A 23530-nucleotide genomic window follows, 5' to 3' on the forward strand; every position below is an offset into this window, starting at 1 on the left:
ATCAGGTGAACAAGGAGGCCATGTCATTAGATTTTCTTCTTTTATACCCTTTCTTGCCAGCCACGCTGTGGAGTACTTGGACGCGTGTGATGGAGCATTGTCCTGCATGAAAATCATGTTTTTCTTGAAGGATGCAGACTTCTTCCTGTACCACTGCTTGAAGAAGGTGTCTTCCAGAAACAGGCAGTAGGACTGGGAGTTGAGCTTGACTCCATCCTCAACCCGAAAAGGCCCCACAAGCTCATCTTTGATGATACCAGCCCAAACCAGTACTCCACCTCCACCTTGCTGGCGTCTGAGTCGGACTGGAGCTCTCTGCCCTTTACCAATCCAGCCACGGCCCATCCATCTGGCCCATCAAGACTCACTCTCATTTCATCAGTCCATAAAACCTTAGAAAAATCAGTCTTGAGATATTTCTTGGCCCAGTCTTGACGTTTCAGCTTGTGTGTCTTGTTCAGTGGTGGTCGTCTTTCAGCCTTTCTTACCTTGGCCATGTCTCTGAGTATTGCACACCTTGTGCTTTTGGGCACTCCAGTGATGTTGCAGCTCTGAAATATGGCCAAACTGGTGGCAAGTGGCATCTTGGCAGCTGCACGCTTGACTTTTATCAGTTCATGGGCAGTTATTTTGCGCCTTGGTTTTTTCCACACGCTTCTTGCGACCCTGTTGACTATTTTGAATGAAACGCTTGATTGTTCGATGATCACGCTTCAGAAGCTTTGCAATTTTAAGAGTGCTGCATCCCTCTGCAAGATATCCCACTATTTTTGACTTTTCTGAGCCTGTCAAGTCCTTCTTTTGACCCATTTTGCCAAAGGAAAGGAAGTTGCCTAATAATTATGCACACCTGATATAGGGTGTTGATGTCATTAGACCACACCCCTTCTCATTACAGAGATGCACATCACCTAATATGCTTAATTGGTAGTAGGCTTTCGAGCCTATACAGCTTGGAGTAAGACAACATGCATAAAGAGGATGATGTGGTCAAAATACTCATTTGCCTAATAATTCTGCACTCCCTGTATGTGTAGGCTTACCAGAAGTCCCACTTTTACTGGGATTGCCCCGGTTTGGAGGAGCTGTCCCAGTGTCCCACCCAGTTGTTCATTCTGTCCCAGTAGGGTTGCCACCTCTGGGTTTCAAATCATGTATTCGGGTTTAAGACCGGCTGAAACCCGGATACATTATTCAAAATGACTGCACTATGACTCTCCAGCATAGTTGGATGCTGGTACGTTGTTACATACAGCCCTGCTTAGCTTAGAGTCTGTGTCCTTCAAAGTTTGCATTTAGTAATACAGGCTGAGTGAGCAGCATAGGGTTTTTTAATTTTGTAGGGCTACTTGGTTTATTTTTCTAAGAATTTAACACCCCCCCCCCCGACCCCTGGTGACATCACCGGTGATACACATTTAGGGGAATCATATGAGTATGACCAGGAAGTGCATACAGGCAGGATTGGCGTGGATCTTGCTTTACTTCATGCAGAATAGCATTTTGGCTGTAATCTTCCTGCATTATGGTATAGAGTAGCCTCTTAAACAGCTTTAGCAGGTATGTGTTTCTTTTTTACTTATTTCATTCAATGTTGCATTTATGCCTTATAAGTATTTGGCTCTGTTCCTTAATTAGACACATAAAACACATATTACACTGCAGATATTAAATTGTGTGATGTATACACTTTTCACTATTTTATGAAATTGATAATTATGAAAGTGATAATTATGCTTGATGTTTGACATTATTTAGAATCTGAGATTTAGATGAATGATTTATTTGCTCATGTTGTGTATGGGTTGCCATGACAACATAATGGTGCCTTTTTCACTAGGGGGTGGTGTTTTGGTCTATTTAAACTGTGTGATTCACTTGTTAGACTGAGGAAGGGTAGAGTATCCACAAAACATTACGCATATAAAAGCTACTATTTTAAAATGACCGGTAATAGCCACGCCCCCTTGATCACACCCCTGGCCACACCCCCACGGGCACCACACCAGCTGGTCCCAGTTTCACCTCTAAAAATTATGGTAAGCCTATGTATGTGTGTGTACATATGTATGTGTGTGTACATATGTACGTGTATATAAATGTGTGTACATATGTATGTGTGTGTACATATGTATCAGTATGTGTCTATGTATGTGTATGTACATAAATTTTTGTATTTATATGTACACATGTATGTGTACATATGCATGTGCATGTGTGTACATATGTATGTGTATGTGTGTGTACATTTGTATATGTGTACATAGGTATCTGTGTGTATGTATGTATGTATGTATGTATGTATGTATGTATGTATATATATATATATATATATATATATATATATATGTGTGTGTGTGTGTGTGTGTGTGTGTGTGTGTGTGCATGTGTGTATGTATGTACATATGCATGTGTATGTGTGTACATATGTTTGTGTATGTATGTGTATGTACATACTGTATGTATGTGTGTACATATGTATGTTTTTATACATATGTATGTACATGTGTATGTACAAATATATGTGTATGCATGTGTGCATATGTATGTGTATGCGTGTGTACATATGTATGTGTATGCATGTGCAAACATGTATATGTGTGTACACATGTATGTGTATGTGCATATGTATGTGTATGTGTGTATGTACATATGTATATGTTTGTGCATATGCACGTGTATGTACATATGAATGTGTATGTACATATGCATGTGTGTACAAATATATATATGTGTGTATAGATATATGTGTACGTGTGTGTAGACATGTATGTGTATGTATGTATATACATATATGTGTGTGTGTGTGTGTGTGCATGTGTGTATGTATGTACATATGCATGTGTATGTGTGTACATATGTTTGTGTATGTATGTGTATGTACATACTGTATGTATGTGTGTACATATGTATGTTTTTATACATATGGATGTACATGTGTATGTACAAATATATGTGTATGCATGTGTGCATATGTATGTGTATGCGTGTGTACATATGTATGTGTATGCATGTGTAAACATGTATATGTGTGTACACATGTATGTGTATGTGCATATGTATGTGTATGTGTGTATGTACATATGTATATGTTTGTGCATATGCACGTGTATGTACATATGAATGTGTATGTACATATGCATGTGTGTACAAATATATATATGTGTCTATAGATATATGTGTACGTGTGTGTAGACATGTATGTGTACGTGTGTGTAGACATGTATGTGTATGTATGTATATACATATATACAGTATTAAAGAGTACTGATAGGGTAATCATTTTAACTAATCAGGATAGTGTACGGGGGGATTAGATGTTAAAAGTTGAACCAGCCCTCTGTACTGAATGGTTGTAGAATCTTACAGTGATTGTTTGTGGGTGGGTAAGTCATGATTAGGCCTAATTGTAGTGGTTAATTGCAATGAAGAGTGATCTGATCAGCACTTAATACTGTGGTGGGATTGGAACACCATGGTTAGTATATTTTGCAGGAGAGGTCTTGTATCACTTTATTTGCTGTGAGAGGAATGAACAAGCAGTAGGGTTAAACTGTGCTGGGGTTTATCTCTCATCTACCAATATTATTTAATGGTCTGTAAATAGTGCATTATAAAGACGCCAGAAAGGGTTTTCTAGATGCCAAAGTGGTAGAATTCTAGAAATCCAAATAAAAAACATTTTCTAAGGGACTAGAATGATGAAGAAAGTATAGGCAATGTTATGTCACAAATTAGTTTGCAAAACTTGTGCTAAGTGGATTAACATAGGGTTCTTGATTGGATTGGAATTTAAAAATCCTCTTAGAAGCTATGCAATTAGGGTTGCCACCTCGGCCATGTTTTCCTGGACACTTATGAGTTATACATGCTGCAGGGTGTGCAGAGGGGAACATGCATTTTACCCCTTGACAGCACATGAATAGTGATCCTAGACAGCAATATTCATGTTCCGCCCTGTACACCCTGCAGCACGTGTAACTCATAAGTGTCCAGGAAATCATGGCTGAGGTAACAACCCTATATGCTATGCATATTGCATGAATATTAATATGAATGGGGTTCTGTTACATTCATAAAACTGTTTCCTTATTTGTTTTAGAGTAACTATCATTTTCCCTATATAATTCTCTTATTTTGCTTTGGGTTTTTTTTGTATCCTAAAAACTTTGGACATTATAATCAGGGCCGGATTTCCCATTAGGCACAGTAGGCATGTGCCTACAGGGCCTTGCAGTGAGGGGCGCCTGCCTGTCTTTTCCCATTTGGCCAGATGCGGTAGCTAACCTTTTCCAGTTGTGATTTTATCTTAGCTGTGAGCTAGCTGGTGAGTGCTGGGTGTTTCTATGTGTTGTATTACTTTTTGTTTGTAATCCCCCTTGTTTCTTGCACCCATTCCGGACTGGGGTTCACTGCCTGTGGCTCTGGTGACATCACAGCTTTTTGGAGTGCTATTTAGCACCCAGGGCTGGGATGTTGCTGAGTCACTGGATGTGTACCTGGTCCGGTCTTGGAGTGCAGTTCCCTTCCGTGTTTTGTATTTCTCTGGGTGATTACATCCACCTGTGTACCCCTTCTTTATTCTCAGTTTGTTTGGCTTTGTAAGCTTGCATGGTGTGGCTGTGTTAGGGACTCAGGCAGTGGAAAGGACCTTGACGTGGTGCCTGAGCTTTTCCCATTTGGCCAGATGCGGTAGCTAACCTTTCCAGTTGTGATTTCATCTTACCTGTGAGCTAGCTGGTGAGTGCTGGGTGTTTCTATGTGTTGTATTACTTTTTGTTTGTAATCCCCTTGTTTCTTGCACCCATTCCGGACTGGGGTTAACTGCCTGTGGCTCTGGTGACATCACAGCTTTTTTGGAGTGCTATTTAGCACCCAGGGCTGGATGTTGCTGAGTCACAGGATGTGTACCTGGTCCGGTCTTGGAGTGCAGTTCCCTTCCGTGTTTTATATATATATATATATATATATATATATACATACATACATATATACACACACACACACACACAGTATATACATACACATCACATTATAAATTGTTAATCTTTTCTTTTATCAAGTAAGTGTGGTATGTTTGTGTTTTGTGGTAAATTGAATTTCTAATTTCTAATTTTAAACACATATGTTGACCCCAGATCACATATAATCTACAACATTCCATGTTTTCCTTTAAGAGCAACATCATATTATATTTATATTTCAGAAAAAAATAAATGTAACATCTGTGTGTATTTGTACCAAAAATATCAGAGTTCACAAGATTTTTTTCATGTAGTGGATAAGACCTACATTTTATATTTTCTTCCACTGGCTGCAAAGGTTGTTGATGAGCTTGCATGCTGCTAGTTTTAATATTGCTATTGTTTACACAAAACTGTGTTTAACTCCAACAAAATGTTAAGCACATAGTCAAAGTCATCTCCAGAAAAGCAATACACTAATGGCTTGTCAATAAACATGTCCTATGAGCCCATCTGGGTCTGCACAGATGTGTATTGCTGTCTCAGAACTGACATTGACTATGTATTTAACTCTTTTGCAAGAGGCTAAAACACTTCTGTGCAAGCACTAGTGCAATAATAAAATGTCCTAGCAAACTGTCACATTTTATGTCCCTTTAAATAGGGTTTTCTTTAGAATATTTTGCATTAAAAGTTTAACATGATTTGTTTATGTTATACATAATAGAAATTGTATGGCCATTTGAGTTAAGTGAATATTGATTTTTGGTGTAGCTTCCATTACAACAAATATTGCAATTGGTGTGTGTATTTGTGTATCTTAATAAAAGGGAAAATTTAATTTTACATCTAATATTTATTTTTAGTTGTCCTAAATAATAATAAAAAAGGCCTAATTTTTTTCACTCTTTTTTTTTGGGGGGTGGGGCGCTTCAGATTTTTGTGCCTACAGGCACCTGAGATGTAAATCCGGCCCTGGTTATTAAACATTTATCACATTTTTTGGATGAAGTCTGGAGCCCCAAAGGCGGGGATCAAGACTGAAAGAGTGCACTTGGGAAGCACTCCCGTCCCTGATTGTAATAATTAATAAACTCACATTCAGGACCAAAAACTTGGTATTCAAGTGGATTTAATTAAAACATAACTTTTATTAGAAAAATAGTTGTGTAAAATCAAAATGTGTGTGTATGCACTTTAAAAACACATAGGAACTGGGCCGCAAATATTAGTTAATACTAAGTTCTGTACCCTGATTATACAAATATTGTGGGTCCCTTTAAAGAGGGAATCCACCCCAATATTGGGTGTTGTTTATATTTTATCTTAGTGCAACAGTAATAGTAGTATAGGAGTTAAATAAATAAATATAAAGATTATATTGACAATAATAGTCTTATTTATAGTCAATGCAATTGGACTGATGTAGGATTATAGCAGTATGTACTATCACACACTATTAAATAAACTGTATCCTAGCATCTATTACCCCATATAGTGTCATATACTGGGGGTAGACAAAGATATATCAACTGGGGTTCGTTGGCTAATTGTGTGTTATACACTGTGCAACACTGTGGTTAGAATAATCCGTCTTATTGGAACATATGATGCTAATGGTAACCTAGATTACCCTTCAATGTAGCTTTCGATACAAGGGAAAGGAAAAGAGGCTCTTGTATAATATTTAATACCTTGTGGTGTAATTCGTTAGTGTATTGAAACACACGATTATCAGCTTGTTACAAATGTATCTAATATAATAAGTCCTTGTTTGTACACTGTTTCAGAATGGCGCTTTGTTACCCTATAGAGTATGTAATGCTTAAATTAGTAGCTGATAAATTAAGGATAATAATCTTGAACAGAATTGCTGCTCATGTGTCTCCATTCACATCCATGCGTGTAGAGGCAGAACTTTTTTTAATAATTACTGCTGTTACTTCTATGTTTCAAACAAGCTCTCAGTTGCGCCTTATTTTGGCTTTAGATGTTTAGCAATCTCAGGGTAAACTGGATGTTTCACTTGTGCACTAATTACTGAGAGAGGTTTATCTAGTATCTTATTTTATAAAAAAGAGTTTGTGAACCTCTCAGTAAAAGTTAACTCAATTCACATCCGTGCGTATAGAAGCAGAACTTTTTTAGATTAGTACTATTATTACTTCTATGTAAAAATATCCTCTACATTACGTCTTATTTGGATTGGGCTGTTTAAAAATCTTGGTGAAAAGTGGATGTATCTCTTAAACACTACTGAGTGACTAAGGTTTATGAAGTGTCTTGTTTGGACATGCACAATTTATAAGTCTCTCAGTAAAGCTCGATTTGTTTTCCTAAACTGATAATAGCTTGCTATATGTAAGCCTGGCTTCCCCTCTTTGACAATTGGCTATTTGAATTGTGGATTGTACGTATTGTAGTTATCAATAAGTGTCGGTCTTCTGTATTGTCTTGTGCGACAGGACTCAATGATATTCTATTTTTGCATTCACAATTCTAAATAAGCCTGTATAGCTTTTGCACCACAAGTTCTTAATGTTAGCTGTCCTCACCGGCAACCCCCGCTAGCATGTAGCAGTGCTACCAAGGTATCGCGGTCTATAGAGGTCTATATTGTTGTATAAGTTTAGCAAGATTCAAGGTTACAAGTCGACTTCTTAAGGTACTTAATGACGAAAACAAAGGTTGCTCATTTTGTAGCAAGCTGTTTTAAATAACTGTTTTCCTTACATATAAACTTGTAAGACGGATCCTAGTAAATGCCTTATTTTGGCATAGGTAATGGTTAGTTAAGCCTATGAGGTTGTTACCCTGTTAATTCGAATATTATCTGCCCCCTGTAGCCACCCCTAGCGTGTAGCGTGGTTATCGATATACTTTTTAACACTGCGGTCAGTATACTGTTGCTCTATCGAAGTAACTAGTATTACATTAACCAATTTCAAGGATTACAGGCTAATTGTTTAGTATATGCACAGATTCCCATGCCGTTTAAAAACAACTAATAGGGGTGTTTGTTAAACAATACCCCTCCCTGACATGTTTCGCCGATACTATCTCGGCTTTTTCAAAGGTGACGCGCGCCGGCGTCTGAGGGATTTTAAATGCACTGGATGCAAGTGATTGGTTCCTGTTTACCAATCATAGTGCTCTGAAATGGGGGTGTGTTAGGATCAGATCATGACGTTTCACCCCCCAATGTGTTATATCACACGATCACTGATGTATCAACACAGGGTTTGAGGTTAAGATATTACTGTCAGATTTGATTAACAACAAATATATTCCATGTATAATTGTATTCTATTATTACACAGATCTACTACTACAGGAAAATAAATAAAAATGTATTTATATATTTCCCACTTGTTGTTATTTTTTATTTTTTATTTTTTATTATTCATAAGACAGTAAATTGGAACTATTAGTTAGTGGAAACAGTTAACCAGCGAGATTCTGGTTTGTGGTCATCTTATTCCAGAAAACCTGATGTTTTTACTGAGTGTGCCTGTATTAAGTGAGAACTTGAAATTATTTGTAAATCACTTTCCAGGATCAATTGTTACATGATTTAAATACAGTGTGCAGAAAGTGCCTAATACTGTTGTAAAATTTAGTGAGGAGAAAGAGAGATAACAAGCAAGATCTGTGACATGTGTACTTTTGAAGAGAAAAGGAGTGTACATTATACATATGAGAATACCGTAATTTGAAACTGGTTTGAAGATACCTATTATAAGCCCATTTTTAATACATCTTATGTATTCTGGTGCATTTAGAAATTAGAATTAAGTACCAAGGTTTGTATTACCAAATTAGACCATACAGTTTGTGTGATGGGAAAAACCAAGCAGGCTCCTGACTAATGCAGGATGTAAGTTAAATATTAAATTTGAACATGATAGCATTCATTATTAAATAAATCCTAGTGAGGATCAGTGATTTGAATAAGTGACGTTGAAAAGTTAAAAAGATCAGTAAGGTGCATACTGAAACATAGGGGGAGTATACACATCGTGAGACGTTGGTGTGTAATGTAGGCAAAATAAGGACCGATGGTTTTGATAAGATAGTATAAAAAACACTAATGTATCAAAGTTGTGACTACGGTTCAGAGTGAGTGATTGACATGATGAGTGTTGGTATAAAGATGTTTGTGGGTTTCTTAGGGTGACTGAATTCTATTATTTAAACAAACAAAAAGGGTGATTAAGGTGCACTACCTTGTGATGAGAGTAAAGTTGTAAATACATATTCATTAGAACACTCAAAGGTGTTATGGGTGAGTTAGTGAAGGGAGGGAAAAATTGGACAGGAAAATTCTGAAAGGGATGAGCTTTAGGATCCTATTGTGTAGGCCCACCATGATGACATTAGTATATTTTTGGATGGTTTTGACTGTTTCCTCTAATGTACAAAAGTTCCTGATCTTTATATCATTATAGGAACATAGAGTAATTGTTTTGTTCATTCATACCCTTGGGGTATACTGAATCCATTAGGTATATCCATCTGGTTTCAGCCTTTAGAAGGGCTTTTTCCAGGTCCCCACCTCTTAAACCTAATGATATTTTTTGGATCCCATGACACTTGAGTTCAGAGGTTTTAGATTGGTGGTATCTAAGAAAATGAGATGCTACAGACGTGATCTTTTTATCTTTTGACAGATCAGACGGAGCGTTTTTGATATTTCGCATGTGTTCCATCAATCTTGTGTGTAACGTTCTTGTTGTCATTCCTATGTAGACTCTGGGACATTTGCATTGAAGGGCATAGATTACACCCGTGGTGTTGCAGCTGATATATGTCTTGATTTTATGATGTTTTCCGAATCTATCTGTTATGATTTTCTTTTTTATCATATTGCTGCAAGAAGAGCAGTTTCCACAGGCAAAGGATCCTTGTTCTACCGGTCTTGTTTTTCTGGATTTATATACATAATGGCTGGGACTAAGCATTTCTTTCAAGTTTTTGTTTCTTCGATAACTCAGATGCACCCGATCTCCTATTAGGTCTTTAAGTAGAGGGTCAGCTTGAAGAATGTGCCAATTTTTCTGAATTATATTCGTGATTAAATGGGTGTCTTGATTGTAAGTTAGCACTAGCCGAGTCTTGGAGTCACTTTTTTTTACTTTAGTCTTTAAAAGATCAGATCTTGGGGTTTTGAGTGCTCTTGTTTTAGCTTTGCGGATAGATCTTTTGCTGTATCCTCGCTTTAAGAGACGATTCTCCAATTCTGTAGCTCTTGTCTTGAAAGTCTTGTCCTGAGAGCAGTTTCTCCTTAGTCTTAGGAACTCACCTATTGGTAAGGATTTGGCAGTGTTGGGAGCGTGGGCACTGGTAGCAAAGAGAACATTGTTGGTAGCTGTCTCCTTTCTGAACAGATCCGTGCTTAATGAGCCATCAGTTTCCTTTTTAATCAATAAATCTAGGAATGAGATGTCTGTTTGGCTCTTGTGATGTGTCAGTCTGATATTCAGATTGTTTTGATTTAATTTTGCAAGGAAGATTTCAAGGTCTTGTTCAGTACCTTCCCATAGAAACAGAATGTCGTCTATGTACCTGATCCATAAAGGTATCTTCGTGCAATATTCGTCATTTGTATCTGTGAATACCTCAGTTTGCTCCCACCACCCTAGAAATAAATTAGCGTAGGTGGGGGCACATGCCGTGCCCATCGCTGTTCCCTGTATTTGCAGATAGAATTTGTTGTTAAAGAGAAAATAATTTTTTGTCAGTACAAATTTGAGTAGGTCAAGTATGAATTGGTTGTGATCAGGGCTTTCTTCTGAGGACATTTGCAGAAAATGTTTTACAGCATTTATTCCTAGATTATGTCCGATGCTGGTATACAGAGATTCCACGTCACTGGTAACCAACCAAGTATTCTTTGTGATGTTAATATCTTTGATTATTTGTAGAACCTCCATTGTGTCTTTGACATAGGATGGTAACTGAGTTAGGAAGGGTCTTAAACGTATGTCCACATACTGACTGGCTTTTTCTGTCAGGTTTTCATTCCCAGACACAATGGGTCTACCTGGTGGTTGTTTGCTGTTTTTGTGAATCTTTGGGATTAGGTAAAAGGTCGCCGTTTTTGGATGGGTGACCTGTAAGAATTTCTTTTCTTTATTGCTTAGGATCCCTTTCTTGCTGGCTGTATCAATCAATTTATTGTATTGGCTATGAAATTCTGTAGATGGGTTTCCCCATAACTCTCTATAACAGATCTTGTTTTTCAATTGTGTATTTGCTTCCTTTAAATACATATCTCTTGGCCATAATACAATATTGCCGCCCTTATCAGCATTGCGGATAATAATGTCGTTCCAGGATTCCAGTTCTGTTAGGGCTTTCTTCTCCTGCTTGGATAGATTGGAAGATTTAAAGCTAGTTTCCAGGTTGTTGATACTTTGGCATACAATTTGATTGAAGACATCAATGTTGGAACTAGTGTTAGTCGAAGGAACAAACTTTGATTTGACTTTGAGTGTTTTTCGCCAATTGAGTTGTTCAATAGGTTCTTGTTCTGCAATTAGATCTTCTAAGATCTGTAGCGATTCCAATTCATCCTCTGACCAGGTAGTTGGTGCATTCTCAGTAACCTTATTATTAAAGTGCTTTTTTAAAAGAAGTTTCCTCAGAAATAATTGCACATCTTTTATGGCTTCAAATTTGTCCAGGGAAGTGGTCGGACAAAAGGACAAACCTTTAGATAGAACATTTATATGATGTTCAGTCAAAATTTGATCCGATAGGTTGATTATTCTCAGTTTTTCATCCTCATTATTGAGAATGGACTTGGGTTTCGTTTGTGTTGTTTCACTGTCTGGGATTTGTCCTTTGAGTTCTTTTTGTTTCTGGTTATCCTTTTGTTTTTTACACCCACCTCTCCTGGTGGTTCTGAATCTGTGCTGTTTTCTTCCTCTAAAAAAGATTTCCTCTTTCTATTTTCGATAGAGACCAGGTTAGTTGAAGTTGAAGTTACATTGGTTACTTCTATGTCGTCTGTGTCGTCTACATCAGTATCAGAGACGTCAGTTTCAACTAGATGAATTCTTCTCTGTGATCTGGTATTGGAATTATTGAATCTATTTCTCCATTTATACACTTTATTATCTTGAAAGTCCTGTATGTCTCTCTGTAGTTTGCCCTTCTTGGTCATCTTGATTTCACTTTCATACTTGTCCAGTTCTTTCTGATATTTTTTGTACATATTCTCAAATTCTTGCATATTTTCACACTGCTTTAGTTGTTCATTTTGTGTTTTAATCTGCTCTTCTAATCTATCATATTCGGACGAATCGTGTTTAATGAGAATTTTCATAAGTTTCTTAGAGCATTCGCTCAATGCCTCCTCCCATTCAATGCTCAAGTTCTTGTCTTTAAATTCAAAGGCCGGGAAAAGTTGTATTCTTAGGCCTCTGGGTATTAGGTTCCTCTCTATGTACTGTTCGCAGAATTGCTTGTCCCACCAGAGTTTGTCCTGCTTGTATAAATTTTTGTGTAGTTCTCTTAACAGAGTATCCAGATTATTGGATGTAGAATCGATTTTCGTGGATCCAGGATTGCTGAACACTTCATTCATATCTGCTAATCTTTTTTGCTCTCTAGTCTGCCTGTCACTTTCAAATTTACTTGCCATGTCTGTAAATTGTTATGTGTGCTTTAACTGTGCCTGAATCCTACACAAGAAGTAGGAATATGTAGCAGTACTGTAAGAAGAAAGGGTGGCACTAGCACTACAAGTATTATTGGTACAGGGTTGCTCAATTAAATTAATTGAATATATCAGTATTCGTATGTATATCTGTATATATATATCCACACATCCACATAAATATATGTGTGTATGTGTCTTTTATATGAGCAGGGGTGCTTGTGCACAAGAACAATTTTTGGATGAAGTCTGGAGCCCCAAAGGCGGGGATCAAGACTGAAAGAGTGCACTTGGGAAGCACTCCCGTCCCTGATTGTAATAATTAATAAACTCACATTCAGGACCAAAAAACATAATTTATGCTTACCTGATAAATTCCTTTCTTCTGTAGTGTGATCAGTCCACGGGTCATCATTACTTCTGGGATATTACTCCTCCCCAACAGGAAGTGCAAGAGGATTCACCCAGCAGAGCTGCATATAGCTCCTCCCCTCTACGTCACTCCCAGTCATTCGACCAAGGACCAACGAGAAAGGAAAAGCCAAGGGTGAAGTGGTGACTGGAGTATAAATTAAAAAATATTTACCTGCCTTAAAAACAGGGCGGGCCGTGGACTGATCACACTACAGAAGAAAGGAATTTATCAGGTAAGCATAAATTATGTTTTCTTCTGTTAAGTGTGATCAGTCCACGGGTCATCATTACTTCTGGGATACCAATACCAAAGCAAAAGTACACGGATGACGGGAGGGATAGGCAGGCTCTTTATACAGAAGGAACCACTGCCTGAAGAACCTTTCTCCCAAAAATAGCCTCCGATGAAGCAAAAGTGTCAAATTTGTAAAATTTGGAAAAAGTATGAAGCGAAGACCAAGTTGCAGCCTTGCAAATCTGTTCAACAGAGGCCTCAATCTTGAAGGCCCAAGTAGAAGCCACAGCTCTAGTAGAATGAGCTGTAATTCTTTCAGGAGGCTGCTGTCCAGCAGTCTCATAAGCTAAATGAATTATGCTACGAAGCCAAAAAGAAAGAGAGGTAGCGGAAGCTTTTTGACCTCTCCTCTGCCCAGAGTAAATGACAAACAGAGAAGACGTTTGTCGAAATTCCTTAGTTGCCTGTAAGTAAAATTTTAGAGCACGGACTACATCCAGGTTGAGCAGTAGACGTTCCTTCTTTGAAGAAGGATTTGGGCATAAAGAAGGAACAACAATCTCTTGATTGATATTCCTGTTAGTAACTACCTTAGGTAAGAACCCAGGTTTAGTACGCAGGACTACCTTATCCGAATGAAAAATCAAATAAGGAGAATCACAATGTAAGGCTGATAATTCAGAGACTCTTCGAGCCGAGGAAATAGCCATTAAAAATAGAACTTTCCAAGATAACAACTTTATATCAATGGAATGAAGGGGTTCAAACGGAACGCCCTGAAAAACATTAAGAACAAGGTTTAAACTCCATGGTGGAGCAACAGTTTTAAACACAGGCTTAATCCTGGTCAAAGCCTGACAAAAAACCTGGACGTCAGGAACTTCTGACAGACGTTTGTGTAACAGAATGGACAGAGCTGAGATCTGTCCCTTTAATGAACTAGCAGATAAACCCTTTTCTAAACCTTCTTGTAGAAAAGACAATATCCTAGGAATCCTAACCTTACTCCAAGAGTAACCTTTGGATTCACACCAATATAGGTATTTACGCCATATCTTATGGTAATCTTTCTGGTAACAGGTTTCCTAGCCTGTATTAAGGTATCAATAACTGACTCAGAAAACCCACGTCTTGATAAAATCAAGCGTTCAATTTCCAAGCAGTCAGCTTCAGAGAAGTTAGATTTTGATGTTTGAAGGGACCCTGTATCAGAAGGTCCTGTTTCAGAGGTAGAGACCAAGGTGGACAGGATGACATGTCCACCAGGTCTGCATACCAAGTCCTGCGTGGCCACGCAGGTGCTATTAGAATCACTGATGCTCTCTCTTGTTTGATTCTGGCAATAAATCGCGGAAGCAACGGGAAGGGTGGAAACACGTAAGCCATCCTGAAGTCCCAAGGTGCTGTCAGAGCATCTATCAGGACTGCTCCTGGATCCCTGGATCTGGACCCGTAACGAGGAAGCTTGGCGTTCTGTCGAGACGCCATGAGATCTATCTCTGGTTTGCCCCAACGTCGAAGTATTTGGGCAAAGACCTCCGGATGAAGTTCCCACTCCCCCGGATGAAAAGTCTGACGACTTAAGAAATCCGCCTCCCAGTTCTCCACTCCCGGGATGTGGATTGCTGACAGGTGGCAAGAGTGAGACTCTGCCCAGAGAATTATCTTTGATACTTCCATCATAGCTAGGGAGCTTCTTGTCCCTCCCTGATGGTTGATGTAAGCTACAGTCGTTATGTTGTCCGACTGAAACCTGATGAACCCCCGAGTTGTCAACTGGGGCCAAGCCAGGAGGGCATTGAGAACTGCTCTCAATTCCAGAATGTTTATTGGCAGGAGACTCTCCTCCTGACTCCATTGTCCCTGAGCCTTCAGAGAATTCCAGACGGCACCCCAACCTAGAAGGCTGGCGTCTGTTGTTACAATTGTCCAGTCTGGTCTGCTGAATGGCATCCCCCTGGACAGATGTGGCCGAGAAAGCCACCATAGAAGAGAATTTCTGGTCTCTTGATCCAGATTCAGAGAAGGGGATAAGTCTGAGTAATCCCCATTCCACTGACTTAGCATGCACAGTTGCAGTGGTCTGAGGTGTAAGCGTGCAAAGGGTACTATGTCCATTGCCGCTACCATTAAGCCGATTCCCTCCATGCATTGAGCCACTGACGGGTGTTGAATGGAATGAAGGGTGCGGCAAGCACTTTGAAGTCTTGTTAGCCTGTCCTCTGTCAGGTAAATCTTCATTTCTACAGAATCTATAAGAGTCCCCAGGAAGGGAACTCTTGTGAGTGGAACGAGTGAACTTTTCTTTTCGTTCACCTTCCATCCATGTGAACTTAGAAATGCCAGCACTAACTCTGTATGAGACTTGGCAGTTTGAAAGCTTGAAGCTTGTATCAGAATGTCGTCTAGGTATGGAGCTTCCGAGATTCCCTGCGGTCTTAGTACAGCCAGAAGAGCACCCAGAACCTTTGTGAAGATTCTTGGAGCTGTAGCCAATCCGAATGGAAGAGCCACAAACTGGTAATGCCTGTCTAGGAAGGCAAACCTTAGGTACCGATAATGATCTTTGTGAATCGGTATGTGAAGGTAAGTATCTTTTAAATCTACAGTGGTCATGTACTGACCCTCTTGGATCATAGGTAAAATTGTCCGAATAGTCTCCATCTTGAACGATGGAACTCTTAGGAATTTGTTTAGGATCTTTAAGTCCAGGATTGGTCTGAAAGTTCCCTCTTTTTTGGGAACCACAAACAGATTTGAGTAAAACCCCTGTCCCTGTTCCGATCGTGGAACTGGATGGATTACTCCCATTAACAAGAGCTCTTGTACGCAGCGTAGAAACGCCTCTTTCTTTGTCTGGATTGTTGACAATCTTGACAGATGAAATCTCTCTCTTGGAGGAGAGTATTTGAAGTCCAGAAGGTATCCCTGAGATATTATCTCTAGCGCCCAGGGATCCTGAACATCTCTTGCCCAAGCCTGGGCGAAGAGAGAAAGTCTGCCCCCCACTAGATCCGATCCCGGATCGGGGGCCCTCAATTCATGCTGTCTTAGGGGCAGCAGCAGGTTTCCTAGTCTGCTTGCCCTTGTTCCAGGACTGGTTAGGTTTCCAGCCTTGTCTGTAGCGAGCAACAGCTCCTTCCTGTTTTGGTGCAGAGGAAGTTGATGCTGCTCCAGCTTTGAAATTACAAAAGGAACGAAAATTAGACTGTCTAGTCTTGGCTTTGTCCTGAGGCAGGGCATGGCCTTTACCTCCTGTAATGTCAGCGATAATCTCTTTCAACCCGGGCCCGAATAAGGTCTGCCCTTTGAAAGGTATATTAAGCAATTTAGACTTAGAAGTAACATCAGCTGACCAGGATTTTAGCCACAGCGCCCTGCGTGCCTGAATGGCGAATCCTGAATTCTTCGCCGTAAGTTTAGTAAGATGTACTACGGCCTCCGAAATGAATGAATTAGCTAGTTTAAGGACTCTAAGCCTGTCCGTAATGTCGTCCAGAGTAGCTGAACCAATGTTCTCTTCCAGAGACTCAATCCAGAATGCCGCTGCAGCCGTGATCGGCGCAATGCATGCAAGGGGTTGCAATATAAAACCTTGTTGAACAAACATTTTCTTAAGGTAACCCTCTAACTTTTTATCCATTGGATCTGAAAAAGCACAGCTATCCTCCACCGGGATAGTGGTACGCTTAGCTAAGGTAGAAACTGCTCCCTCCACCTTAGGGACCGTTTGCCATAAGTCCCTTGTGGTGGCGTCTACTGGAAACATTTTTCTAAATATCGGAGGGGGTGAGAACGGCACACCGGGTCTATCCCACTCCTTAGTAACAATTTCAGTAAGTCTCTTCGGTATAGGAAAAACCTCAGTACTCGTCGGTACCGCAAAATATTTATCCAACCTACACATCTTCTCTGGTATTGCAACTGTGTTACAATCATTCAGAGCCGCTAACACCTCCCCTAGTAATACACGGAGGTTTTCCAGTTTAAATTTAAAATTTGAAATATCTGAATCCAGTCTGTTTGGATCAGAACCGTCACCCACAGAATGAAGTTCTCCGTCCTCATGTTCTGCCACCTGTGACGCAGTGTCTGACATGGCCCTAATATTATCAGCGCACTCTGTTCTCACCCCAGAGTGATCACGCTTACCTCTTAGTTCTGGTAATTTAGCCAAAACCTCAGTCATAACAGTAGCCATATCCTGTAATGTGATTTGTAATGGCCGCCCAGATGTACTCGGCGCTACAATATCACGCACCTCCCTCTGAGCGGGAGATGTAGGTACTGACACGTGAGGCGAGTTAGTCGGCATAACTCTCCCCTCGTTGTTTGGTGAAATTTGTTCAATTTGTACAGATTGACTTTTATTTAAAGTAGCATCAATACAGTTAGTACATAAATTTCTATTGGGCTCCACTTTGGCATTGCAACAAATGACACAGGTATCATCCTCTGAATCAGACATGTTTAACACACTAGCAAATAAACTTGCAACTTGGAAATACAATTCAATTAGAATAATATTAAAACGTACTGTGCCTTTAAGAAGCACAGAAGATCTATGACAGTTGAAAATTAATAAATTGAAACAGTTATAGCCTCAATCCTTGTAAACAACACAACTTTAGCAAAGGTTTAATCCCATTAGCAAAGATAACAAGTTCTGAAAGCAGGAAACAAATTACAGAATAAACGTTTTTTATCTCAGTCAAACTATAATTCTCACAGCTCTGCTGAGAGAAATTACCTCCCTCAAAATAAGTTTTGAAGACCCCTGAGCTCTGTAGAGATGAACCGGATCATGCAGGGAATACAATGAGTTGCTGACTGAAATATTTGATGCAGTAAAAGCGCCAAAAAAACGGCCCCTCCCCCTCACACACAGCAGTGAGGGAGAACAGAAACTGTCAGAAAAACAGATTAAGCAACTGCCAAGTGGAAAAATAGTGCCCAAACATTTATTCACTCAGTACCTCAGTAAATGAAAACGATTTTACATTCCAGCAAAAACGTTAAACATAATCTCTAGTTATTAAACAGCTTTATGTATTTCTTACAGTGTAATTCTAGTGAAGTACCATTCCCCAGAATACTGAAGTGTAAAGTATACATACATGACATTATATCGGTATGGCAGGATTTTCTCATCAATTCCATTGTCAGAAAATAAAAACTGCTACATACCTCTATGCAGATTCATCTGCCCGCTGTCCCCTGATCTGAAGTTTACCTCTCCTCAGATGGCCGAGAAACAGCAATATGATCTTAACTACTCCGGCTAAAATCATAACAAAAACTCTGGTAGATTCTTCTTCAAACTCTGCCAGAGAGATAATAACACACTCCGGTGCTATTTTAAAATAACAAACTTTTGATTGAAGATATAAAACTAAGTATAATCACCATAGTCCTCTCACACATCCTATCTAGTCGTTGGGTGCAAGAGAATGACTGGGAGTGACGTAGAGGGGAGGAGCTATATGCAGCTCTGCTGGGTGAATCCTCTTGCACTTCCTGTTGGGGAGGAGTAATATCCCAGAAGTAATGATGACCCGTGGACTGATCACACTTAACAGAAGAAACTTGGTATTCAAGTGGATTTAATTAAAACATAACTTTTATTAGAAAAATAGTTGTGTAAAATCAAAATGTGTGTGTATGCACTTTAAAAACACATAGGAACTGGGCCGCAAATATTAGTTAATACTAAGTTCTGTACCCTGATTATACAAATATTGTGGGTCCCTTTAAAGAGGGAATCCACCCCAATATTGGGTGTTGTTTATATTTTATCTTAGTGCAACAGTAATAGTAGTATAGGAGTTAAATAAATAAATATAAAGATTATATTGACAATAATAGTCTTATTTATAGTCAATGCAATTGGACTGATGTAGGATTATAGCAGTATGTACTATCACACACTATTAAATAAACTGTATCCTAGCATCTATTACCCCATATAGTGTCATATACTGGGGGTAGACAAAGATATATCAACTGGGGTTCGTTGGCTAATTGTGTGTTATACACTGTGCAACACTGTGGTTAGAATAATCCGTCTTATTGGAACATATGATGCTAATGGTAACCTAGATTACCCTTCAATGTAGCTTTCGATACAAGGGAAAGGAAAAGAGGCTCTTGTATAATATTTAATACCTTGTGGTGTAATTCGTTAGTGTATTGAAACACACGATTATCAGCTTGTTACAAATGTATCTAATATAATACGTCCTTGTTTGTACACTGTTTCAGAATGGCGCTTTGTTACCCTATAGAGTATGTAATGCTTAAATTAGTAGCTGATAAATTAAGGATAATAATCTTGAACAGAATTGCTGCTCATGTATCTCAATTCACATCCATGCGTGTAGAGGCAGAACTTGTTTTAATAATTAGTGCTGTTACTTCTATGTTTCAAACAAGCTCTTAGTTGCGCCTTATTTTGGCTTTAGATGTTTAGCAATCTTAGGGTAAACTGGATGTTTCACTTGTGCACTAATTACTGAGAGAGGTTTATCTAGTATCTTATTTTATAAAAAAGAGTTTGTGAACCTCTCAGTAAAAGTTAACTCAATTCACATCCGTGCGTATAGAAGCAGAACTTTTTTAGATTAGTACTATTATTACTTCTATGTAAAAATATCCTCTACATTACGTCTTATTTGGATTGGGCTGTTTAAAAATCTTGGTGAAAAGTGGATGTATCTCTTAAACACTACTGAGTGACTAAGGTTTATGAAGTGTCTTGTTTGGACATGCACAATTTATAAGTCTCTCAGTAAAGCTCGATTTGTTTTCCTAAACTGATAATAGCTTGCTATATGTAAGCCTGGCTTCCCCTCTTTGACAATTGGCTATTTGAATTGTGGATTGTACGTATTGTAGTTATCAATAAGTGTCGGTCTTCTGTATTGTCTTGTGCCTACAGGACTCAATGATATTCTATTTTTGCATTCACAATTCTAAATAAGCCTGTATAGCTTTTGCACCACAAGTTCTTAATGTTAGCTGTCCTCACCGGCAACCCCCGCTAGCATGTAGCAGTGCTACCAAGGTATTGCGGTCTATAGAGGTCTATATTGTTGTATAAGTTTAGCAAGATTCAAGGTTACAAGTCGACTTCTTAAGGTACTTAATGACGAAAACAAAGGTTGTTCATTTTGTAGCAAGCTGTTTTAAATAACTGTTTTCCTGAGACTTCCGGTGGGCGGGCGAAGTGAACGGACGCAAGGGAAGGAGCTCCCGGTCTGCTCACTGCAGAAAATAACAATTAACTGCCCGAATTAAAACCGACATCCTTGGCAGCAGGGAAGAGACTGCCCGGAACTTAGTCGGTGAGGAATCTGCCATCTGATTCCCTCACCGTTGAAGGAACAGACAGAGAAGTGGAAAGCTGCGGCGGAGTCAGCCGCCATCAAACTGGGCCGCACCGCTACAGGGCTACCACGATACCGCAACTGACTGAGCCCAGAGCACGATCAGACAGAGCCCAAGAAACAGGAGAGAAGGAACCTTGGAACAAGGCAGCAATACATAAGGCAGGAGGGTGAGATAATCTGAGGTGGGAAACCGCCATATTAGATCTGACAAAGAGGGGATTCACAGAGTATAGCGTGTGGAGACAGAGCTGCAAGCAGCAGCGTGGGGCACACAGAGAGAACGAAAATCGACTTAAGACACAGAGAAAAAGGATTAAAACGTCATAATACCAACTTTTAAATTGCACAGAGAGCACTAGGGGCAAAGCACTCTAACAGGGGTAAAACTCAAGCACAACACAACAGAGCCAAACAGTTATAGAGATAAGGGAGGTGGCGCAAATCAAATCCAAGCTTTTAACTGCCAAACAAGACATCCAGATATTTGGCACATCGACAAAAGAGCAGAGACCCCTCATACACATTATTAACTGCAAGACACACAGAAAAGCGGGTGCTGAACCACATTATACTCCCTAATACTGGACTGATCAGCAGAATAAACTGACAAAAACAAAACTTTGACAGGAGACATTCCCACAACTTGAGAGAGGCCTTTAGGGGCTGAAAATACTGCAGAAACCCACGGGTTATAGGGCAAGGGAGTGATCTCTCCCCCCAAATGGACTTCCATAATTTCAAAGGAAAGTTGACACCTACCCTAGACATGCAGGACTAGACTGAGAATATCCTCATCCCCCTGCTCACCCACCATAACCATGCTAGCATAGAAATCTCAACTAATGCAGGCCCAGTTACTTATAACCTCAACCTCATGAGAACGAGAGATATTTCCTACTAGATATACACAGTTGGAGATAACAGCTTCAAACCCCAAGACCTGCATGCACAAATATTATAACTCTTACGTTAAAAAAACGGACGCCATGGCAAGTAGGCAAAAAAATGCAGACAAGAAGAAAAATCAAGTAGAGGCTCAACAGGCCCTGGGGCCTGGGGAAGACCCTCTCCCCACGAGCTCCCAAGACACACACCCAATAGTGTCACAAATCTCAGCACTATTCCTGCCAAAGATTGACCAGCTTCAAACGGGCATGGACTCCCTTACAGAGGAAGTTAAATCCTTTAATGGCAGATTGACAAGTGTGGAGCAGAAGGTGGCAGAAGGGGAATCACGCCACAGAGAGACTGAATCCCAAGTGCACTCCCTACAGCAACAAAATGAAAGGTTGTGGGCAAAGATTGATGACCTGGAAAATAGGTCGCGAAGAAACAACCTCAGAATGGTGGGAGTTCCAGAGTCGCTCCCTGGCTCACAGCTGGTGGAGTTTGCAGAGACAATCTTACCCAACCTACTAAACATCCCAAAAGAATCCCTGCCATGTACAGTAGAGCGAGCCCACAGAGTGGGAGACCAAAGAAGACAAGGGGACAACAATAACACACAACCGCGCCAAGTTATGGTGAAATATCTCAACTTCAAAGACAAAATCACAATTCTACAAGCGTACAGGAAGATCAACTCTTTGGAATATGAAGGGAAAAGAATCTTGCTGTTCCAGGACTATTCAGCGACAGTGGCAGCAAAAAGAAGAGAGTTCACGCCATACTGCAAGCAGCTTAGTGAACAAGGCAGAACAGCAGCTTTGCTGTTCCCGGCAAGGCTGAGACTACACACAGACAGAGGGCCACTGTTCTTTGAATCTCCAACGCAGCTCAAACTACATCTTCAAAGAGAAAGACGACAAGCACCAGATGAGGGGGACGCTGTCCCATGATCCAGAATCAGAGCTGGGCCTGAGATTGAAATTGAAATTAAAATTACAAACCATATTTGAAGTATCAAATGTTTATGGACAGAACCATGGACAAATGTATCCTTACAAAGTGAGGGGGGGGGGGGGGTTTAAAAAGTAAAAAGTTTTATTTGCACTCAATAGTTAAGTTCCTGAGAAAGGAGATAACTCAAAGTTTACAGTTTACAGGTTAAAAAAAAAAAGGGTTATCTGTCATAGTCTAACACTATTGTTCTCAATATTTCTGTTTAATGTTCCTTTTGTATTATATGCTAATTGCCTATCTGTATAAGAGAGTGGACACACTGGTTTACACATTGACATTGATTGTAAAATTTTAGGACAAGGAGGAAAAAGGGCTATATGCTAATTAACCCATCGCTGGTCCTATATTTCTGTGTACTGTTTATCTTGAGCGGTAACTGTTTTTCTCATACTAGAGAAGGAGCCAGGCCGCCTCTCCTCTGGAAACCGCACGGGGGAAATAGGAGCAGAGGACCTGCAAGAATATAACAGCAGGGAAACCGAGACATAAGGACAAATTCTGTAAGGTACCCCATACACGATATACACGCTTAAGGGTCTTAGATTATACCTGCCTAGTCTACATAAGACATTTTCATACCTCAGGACCACATGAAGCTCATAACTTGGAATGTGGGGGGGATCACCTCCCCAATAAAAAGGAAAACTATTTTAAGGCACTTAAACATTAAAAGAACTGATGTAGCTATATTGGAGGAGACCCATCTTTCCCAAAAAGAGCACCAGAAACTCAAACAGGGATGGGTGGGGGAGGTATTGTATACACCGTATGAGGGGAAGAGGGCCAGAGGTGTGGCAATACTTTTCCGTAAAGGCCTAAACTACTCGGTCTCACAAACTGTAGCAGACACAGAGGGGAGATACCTCATAGTTAAGATCAAAATAGGCAACTTGCATATGATACTGTGTGGAATATATGGACCGCACACAGACAAAAAAACATTTCTGACTGGATTACAGACCAA

Source organism: Bombina bombina, chromosome 11 (genome assembly GCF_027579735.1).
Source record: "Bombina bombina isolate aBomBom1 chromosome 11, aBomBom1.pri, whole genome shotgun sequence".
In the NCBI taxonomy this organism is placed as follows: domain Eukaryota; kingdom Metazoa; phylum Chordata; class Amphibia; order Anura; family Bombinatoridae; genus Bombina; species Bombina bombina.